This window comes from Chanodichthys erythropterus, chromosome 4 (assembly GCF_024489055.1).
Source record: "Chanodichthys erythropterus isolate Z2021 chromosome 4, ASM2448905v1, whole genome shotgun sequence".
NCBI classification, from domain to species: domain Eukaryota; kingdom Metazoa; phylum Chordata; class Actinopteri; order Cypriniformes; family Xenocyprididae; genus Chanodichthys; species Chanodichthys erythropterus.
In genome coordinates this window covers 29879903-29888939 of record NC_090224.1, presented here as the reverse complement: position 1 = coordinate 29888939, position 9037 = coordinate 29879903, and positions in this window count along the sequence as shown.

Below are 9037 nucleotides of genomic sequence, written 5' to 3'. Positions count from 1 at the left end.
ATCGATCGCAATCAGCTGCTAGATCTGAGACTGTTGCTGTAAATAATAATAAAATACATGGAAAAATGCATTATGCCTGATTAATGTTCAGTTTTTCAAGCACCTCTCTTCTTATATTTTACATTTAAAATATAAATTAGGATTCTAATATTATTTTATCATGTTTTCCTTTCTTTTTTAAAAAGAAAATGTTAGCTTTTATTCAGCAATAATGTTAAATTGATAAGATTTCTATATTTTGAATAATAATCTGCCAGTATTCATCAATCAATCCTGTAAAAATATCACAGAAAAATATTAAGCAGCACGATTTTTTCCGACGTTGACATTGAAGGATCATGCGTCAAAGACGACTGGAGTATGATGCTGAGAACTCAGCTTTGCATCTCAGAAATAAATATAAAGTATATTAAAATAGAAAACCATTATTTTAAATTGTAACAATATTATAATAACACTATAAACCAGACCCCGCCTCTTCAATATATAAATAAATAAAACCTTATATAAATGATTCACCAATTTTATTTGTTTGTTTATTTATTTATTTGTCGTGTCCTCGATCCTTATCGTTGCGTGAAATGAAAATAGAGCTAAACAACGACGCTGGCACTCGCTCACCAATAGATGGCGTCGTTGGCCCATGTTTAATTCATTTTATCCGACAACAGAAATAAATGATTGGGTGCTCATACAAGTATGTAAATAAATAAATAGTTTCAGTAGCCACAAGAAGAAAAGAAAACAGATAAGTTAACAAAGAAGTCATGAATAGAAGTAAAAACTACTGGAAAGAATTCTAGCAGCTGCATTATGGACTAACTTTAACTTGTTTATTGAAGATGCAGGACAACCAGATATCGTTGAGAAAAGATAAGTTTTTTTAAGCTTTATGATCAGTGGATTGTGTACCAAACAAGAAAAGATTAATTGAATAGGCTATATAAAGGTGTGCGATAGAGACAAAAATGATATCTCGATATTTTCTGGGATTTTTTAGCCATAACCATAATCAGACTATATTTTAGCTGAGTCTGTCTTTCTCTCTCTCTTTCCCAAACACAGCTGATGTGCAGCCATTACAATATTTCAGTTTTGTTTTTAATGGCAAGGTGGTCAATTTCTTTTCGTTTCTTTAGTTAATTTAGAAATATTTTGGGAACATTCTATGTTTGTTAAAATCAAGTTTTTTTTTTTAAGGAACAACCGAGCGGCCAGTCGCAGGAAGCGCAATGAGCATATGTTTGATCAATTTAGCCTTCTTCACAAATCAACACGACTTGCATAAAATAATATTTATGGATGAGAAAAAAGAAAAAAGAAAAAAAAAAACATGTCATGCATTTTACCATACTAATTAAAAAAAATTACCCTAGATAAATGTGCACTACTGATTAAAATAAATAAATAAATAAATAAATAAAAACAAAAAATAATAATAAAATGTGCTCGCTTTTGTCTTTTGAGGTGTAAATGTTTTATAGTATTCTAACAGATCGCCTGTCAATCACTTTGGCGAAACTATAAATCTAAATATTACAACTCCAAAATAAAAGATTGCAAATATTGTTTATTTTAGTAAAATTAGCCCATAATATAGCAGTGTTTAAACATTCGTTCTTTTGGTGTTGGTCTAGAGACTCCTAGTGGTGAATACATGCTAGAACAACTTTTTTATGATTTCTTCAAAACATCCGTGGATATACTTCGGTAAAGTTGGTTTTATATTCGCACATTCAGACTTCTGATAAATTCAGGCTTTCCAATAAATGTGCAATAAATTAATGTTTGCAAATTTTAAGCAGCGACATGATATTGACAACCAACGATTGTCAACTTACAACATTTTTCACAGTCGATCAAAATAGGCAAGCATTGTTTTAATGGCATATTTACTTGTGAATGTCCACTGAATGTCCAATATAGTGTGATTAACAAGGCTATTGAATACGGATGTGCGAATGTGCGAATATAAAACCAACTTTACCGAAGTCGTGGATGTGTGGAAGAAGCAATTGCATACAGAATTTTTTATATCATTTGTATAAATGTTTACTTTTTGGAATAAAAAGCTATACATAAGAAAGGTAAAAAGCACTTAATTGCTAATTAAACATAATTGAGGATAAGTGTAAACAATAATAGAGAATGAATAGGTATAATAAAGCTCTAATTAGTGTATGGAATGTGCTGGAAACCCTTGCAGCAAAGCAGACGTCACGTAGACGTCACGTCCAGGCAGTCGAACTGTAATGTGGCAGACGCAGACGTCACGTTCGGCAGACGCAGATGTCACGTTCGGCAGACGCAGACGTGACGTTCAGTGAGACGAGTGCAAGTTGCAACGTCATATTAATGAGCTCGTCCGAACGCCATACACGTGATTAACTTAGAGAACTGAAGCAGTTGTTGCTTCGGACGTCATCGGTCACGTGTGTTTTTCCGCACCAAAGCAAGCTCCGAAGCAGTAGTTCAAGAAAAATGGTGCTTCGAGTTCGAAGCTTGTGTCGGAGCATCGGTGTCAGACGGTCATCACTACTTTTATCTTTTTACGCTAGTAAGTTGTCATGCGTCAACCCAAAACAGGGAATTAACCTCATATATTGCTTAAAATACCAAGAACTGTCCGAAAGTAATGTGTGTATGCTGTAATGAAGCTATTGAATGATTTCAGTTAAATACTAAAAAGACGGGATTTTTCAAGGTCTGTAGCATAGACTGTAAAAAAAGATGGACGACGCAACGTCGCTTCCTTCCATTGTAATGAACTGAAGCCAAAATGGCCGACCGAATGGGCGCTGACATGTTACGCAATACGTAAGTTTGGAGCCTGGGCATGCGCAGAAGGAACCGTCAGTGGAGCCGGAGGCGGAGTCGCGATATCAAACTTCCGCCCAGACGACTGCGTCATCATTCATGTATTTTAAATAGACTATAAAAATTATATACAATTTAAAATTCTACCTATAAAATAATAGGCTATTCTATTTCTAGAGCAATAATACTTTTAAAACAGCAAATTCAGTAGATAAAATCAATATAATATGCCACTAGAAACAACTCTAAATCGTCAGAAACGGTCCTGCCATTTTAAATCAAGTTCAACTAATGTTACAGGAGATCGATTGCTGTAATTAGAGTAAGCTATCATTAGTTTTGTCCTGCTAATTATTATTTTATACCCATAAAAATAATAAGTAACTGCCAGATAACGATCACCTGCTTTTTCCCGACATTGTTAACATTAGGTGTGTTATCTTAACTAATAACATTTATTAATTAGCTTATAACACCCATATTTAATGTTACAGAAAAAGGTTCAGTGATCCGTCAGATCCTGTAGGTCGGTTAGTACAGTTTACTGCTGAACAACTCATTTTGTTGGTGTTAAATAACAAAGAAATCGAAAATTAACAGTTAGTTAATACATCTTCAATCTCCCCTCGAAGCTCCGACAGTCCTCAGACAAGCTGAGCTGTCAATCAAGTTCGAATCATGACGACACGCCCCGTTTTTATAGCATCAAATTGCTAGCTAAAATCTAAATCATCACAAAAACGAACAATTGAATATATATCAGTGTGATAACAACTACCTTAAATGACCAAAACCATTTTTCATAAAGTTTTATTTGAAGCAGAATTTATTTTTAAGTTTTCACTGAAGTCTCATTCGACTGCATTGAGAGGGCGGGGTTTATGACCTGTACTGCATCCAGCCTCCAGGGGGCGATCAAAGAGCCCGTGGCTTCACTTTTCAGAACGTATGAGACACACCCGGTCTGTAGTAGCGTAGGCTGTAGGGCGTTTGACATTTCAATAGCTTTTGATACTATCGACGCGGGTTCGAATCCGCCTTTTGCCGAACTCGCTCTTCTCCCTTTTCCTGTCACAAATCAGATCGGAAAGGCATTTATTTTTAATAAAAATGAAGAAAATACTTGAAAAGTTGAAATAAAGTGCCTAACAAGTGTTTATAATAAAGTATTTATTGAGTTGGCAATAGATTTGCTCCTCTCTGATTGGTTGCTGCCAACTGTCTGTTGCCCTAATTAGTTGCCCTGTGTCTCATCAGGTTGCCCGTTGACGGCAACATTGCCCAGCAACATTGCTCAAAAAGTTGCCCCGTGTATCATCACCTTCAGATCAAGAGGCTCGTGAACCGATCATCTCTTCCTACTAGTCCATTTATAGCATCAAATAAACATGAATGAACATGAGAATGAATGTTGTTTCGAACGCGGAAAGACGGCAATATACACAATTTTTCAAGTTTAACTCCACCGATGTTAATCTTCTAACTCCTGACTGCTTTGTCGGACAAAATAGCGGATACGGCGTTCTGATTGGTTAGATCGCTTGTCAATCAAACTCCCCAAGCGCTCTTTGATGACGTGGCTGATTATGTTTCTGGTGATAATCTGTCAATCATCGCCCTGACAATGTGATTGGTCTGAACAGTTTCTGTTCGGGAATAATTACTCCTCTACGGATCAAGTCCAGACCAAGCGGCAACCTCCCCCTTTCTCTCGTGAAGCCAATACGGAAGTAACTTAAACTGCGATTCATCGACTGGCCGCTAGGGACAGGCTCCAAAAGAGAGCAGAATCTCATAGAGTCCCATGTTAAATTGGCCAAGTTTATAGCAGAAAAAAACATGTTTACAAGTTGGTTCAAATTGTGGTTTTGGTCTATACTGCTATTTTAGCCCTTCATGACAACTCTGAGGGGGGTGAATTTTTTTATAACGTATCCGTTTAAATTATATTAAGCCTTAAAGTTCTGCATAATTAAGGGCATGGTCACTTGAGTGACAGGTAGATTGCGCTGCTGTCTGTGAGCCGTCATGTTACCTCAGCTGCCGCTGAATTTGGCATCTCAGCCGTATTTGTGCTCGATTATTTTATACAATTATAAAATATGGCTTGCTGCATAATATTCGAGACTGATGTGTGTCTGTGTAGATGTGCATGCATGCGGAAGAAACAGAACACACGTTGTTGGATCGTGGCATTGGCTGAAAATTTTGGTTGTGAGATTTACTACAATGACAATGGCGGGAGGATATCAAAATCCGACAGCACTGCTTGGATATTATAACTAAAACTGCTGCACTATTTTGAAAAAAAATATACTTTGGACATAGGCTCATTTGTTTGTTAGATACGATCGTATACAGTTTTACAACATAAACGCTGCTCAGATTGCATCCTTTCTTGAAGAACGATGACAGAGAGCAGATCATTCAGAAGAAATGTGACATGTTTTTTTTGTTTTGCAATGGACACTCATATTTTACCCAAGTGCCACGGATTGGATTCATCTCGCGATCTCTATATCATTATAAAGGTATGAAGTCCCATTTGATTTTCCATGTTGTTATTTGCACAACCAACACTACTGGTGTTGGAGGATCTATATCTTAAAAAAAACACAGTATATTGACAGTAAACCTTTAGAACGTTCTGATGATAAAAACTTATCTTGATTAATATTTTAGATCGTATCTAAGATAGATAGATAGCTCCTGCTAACATGGTCGCGTCGAGCTAGGTGGGCGTGGTTTCAGCAACCAGTCATATCAGCTCAAACCACCTCCCCGCCTCTTTGCCCATTTTCAGTTATCCGGGAGTGACGTGCGGTGACGCGCAGCTAAGATGGCCGCGGCCTCATTTACGTGTCAAAACTGCTGTTCAGAACTCTATGGGTGACGTCACGGACGCTACGTCCATATTTTTTTACAGTCTATGGTCCAGACCAGACCGAACTCCCCGACCTCAAAATGTTGTGGGCAGGGCTAAGTTCGGCTGGTATCCAGGCTAGTCGCTGCCGCTCCCTATTCACAGAAGCGTGATCGCGAAAGCGCTGTTTATACCCCGCGCATTTGAAAACGCCTCCCTGATGCATGCAAATATCTTCCAATATGAAAGCTATCTTAAGCCGGGCAGACATTTAACATTCTAAATGTGCGGTCACACTGCACTTTTCATTTCAATTGACTTCAATTCAAACGCATGCGAATGCATCAGACCGGAAACGCAAGCTCATGCGAAAAATTTCAAAATTTCGCATTTTGCTGCGTTCCAAAGTTCAAGTTTGGTGAACTCTGACCTGCGAATTCGCATCACGTGAAGACGTGCGACCAGTAGAAGATCGATTCGTCACGGCATGACCTCTTGGCTGAATTAAAAGAATTATATTTTTGCAGTAAAGTTGAGTAGGTTCTATATTTTTACATTTTAAATGTATTACTTTAAGTTATGTGTTAAATTCATGCTTATAAAAAAGACGCTGTAAACCGTGACGTCATATCACGACCGTTACAGCATCCAAAAAATTTTGCACGTTCAAAGTCTAACGTTAGTGTGACCGCGGCTTAAGACTGTGCTCAACATACAGTGATTGTTTCCTGCGACTGAAGCAGATTTATATACTTACACATGGAATTTGAACACCGACTGTAATTGCAGACTGAACGCAACTGGCTCTGACTGGACGCGTTTGAGCGCGATCAGTCATAAGTATCAATTTACATTCATAATCGGCCTTACAATCGTTAGGTGTGTCCCCGGCTTGTAGTTGTAAGCATCTCTCAGCTCTGTATCATGCTTAAAGAAAAATATGGTCTGTATTTGCACTTTAAATATTGAGAGAGTGCTTTGATTATGGTTGCACATATTGTTTACACTTAAGACTAAAAGAAAACTTATTTATTTTTATGGTAACACCTTACAATAAGGTTTCATTAGTTAATGTAGTTAACTTTACATGAACTAAGGAAGAACAATACTTCTACACCATTTTAATGTTAATTTCAACATTTACTAATACATTGTTAAAATCAAAAGTTGTATTTGTTAACATTACTTAATGCACTATCATGAACTAACCATGAATGACTATTTTTATGTTTAACTAACATTAACAAAGATTAATAAATACTGTAGCAAAGATATTGCTCATTGTTGATGTTGGTTAAGAGACTGGTATGAAATACAGGAGAGAAGCCAGTTTGCAGCAAAACGTTTTACAGTGCTTGAATATTGTTGTTGTCTCGTAAGCTACCTGTCTCGTCACACCCCTAGTAATGAACGTCTTTTTTTTTTAATATGTCACAATGGATTATGCTATTGGCACTTATTCTGCATGGCAAACAGAGTCAGAGTGGGAAAAGCCAATCGGGAGAGAAAATTGGCGAAATATGCAATTAGCTGAAAAACTGTTGTCAGACTCGATCCCAAGCATCAATATGTCATCATCAACAATGTCCCTCGGAAAGCAAACAAATAGTGAAAAAAGGTGTGCCGAAACCGTTCAACAGCAATCCCAAACTCCTCTCGAATCTGCTCCTTTCTTCAGCCTCCAAAATAAATTAATTAGCCTTAAGAAAACAAGAAGTCAGGGATGAACTTCCAAAGGGTAGCAAAACTCTATAATACCCACAAAATTAAGTTGCTATCATTTGGGTAATTAAACTGAATAGGAAAAATTATGGAGAACTAATTGCCCTGAAAAAACAGTCAGAAAGTGCACATAAAGCTATTGATGGAAGTTTCTCTCTCTCTCTGTTCTCATCTTCACAGGCCTTACATCAAAGTTTACATAAAAGAACAGTCAGTCACATACAATCAGACCAGCTCATTCCAGTCCACATGAGGAGCCGCTCTCATCTATAGTAATGTAATGTGCCGGACATTCATACTGTACACAGGGGTTATGGGATCAAGTCCTTAAAGGATTATATCACTTTGAAATGAAAATTAACCCGAGCTTTACTCACCCGCAAGCCATCCTAGGTGTATATAACTTTTTTTTTTCTGATAAACATAATCGCAGAAATATTAATAAATATCCTGACACATCTGAGCTTTATAATTGCAGTGAGAGGGATCAATGAGTATGAGCTGAAGAAAGTGCTTCCATCCACATCCATCCATCATAAATATGTGTGCCACATGACTCCGGGGGGTTAGTAAAGGCCTTCTGAACCAAAGTGACATGTTTGTGTAAAAAAAAAAAAAAAAAAAAAAATCCATATTTAACAAGTTATGAAATAAAACTCTTGCAGTTCACAAAGCTTATGCCTAGTCCTGCGCCTTTCCTATTCAACTCATGGAAAAAGTGTAACTGATGTGACGCCAGTTTACACTTTCTTCGTAACTTCAATATGGAAGATGGTTTGGCAGAAGCTACATATTTTACTTTATAACTTGTTTAAATATGGATTTTTTTTCATCGCTTCACTTCAGAAGGCCTTTATTAACCCCACCAGAGCCATGTGGAAGCACTTTCTTTAGCTTATACACACTGATCCCTATCACTGCCATTATAAAGCAAATATTTCTGTGATTCTGTTCATCAGAAAGAAGACAATCATATACACCTAGGATGGCTTGAGGATAAGTAAGGCTTGGGCTAATTTTCATTTCAAAGTGAACTAATCCTTTAACAGTAATAGTGACATCCTAAAACTACAGAAATTATACAGTAGGCCATAAAGCCACATGACTAAAATTTTCTTAACACAATATTAATACATCAATAGACAAAGTCACCTGGCTGAAGTGTTGCTGTGTTTTAGAGATACTGAGTGACCTGCTCTCCTACCAGAAAGACTCCATTATTGCTGTCAGGAAAGCGACAACAACAACAAAACATTTGCTGGCAAGAGAAACACTTCAAGCCTGTCCTACACAGCTTGCATTTAAAAGACCGGTATAAAAGATATCAGGCAGTGCTTACTTTACAATGAAGAGGACCTATTAATGAATAATATGTGTGTTGACCAGTGACCACTGAAAAAATAAATTGGCTAATGGCACATGAATTTATGGCATGGAAATGAATATCATACCTGTGCTGCAAGCACTCATGCCAATGAAGCCTCACAGCTAATGCTTTTAAAGCTCTTCCTGCTTTTGCTCCTGGAATGTAATTTTTCTTAACCATTTCACCTACAGGCTACCATTATTATGTAAAATAAAAAAAATAAAAAAAGCACACCAAATTTGTTTTAAGAACAGAAGAGCAAACGACTG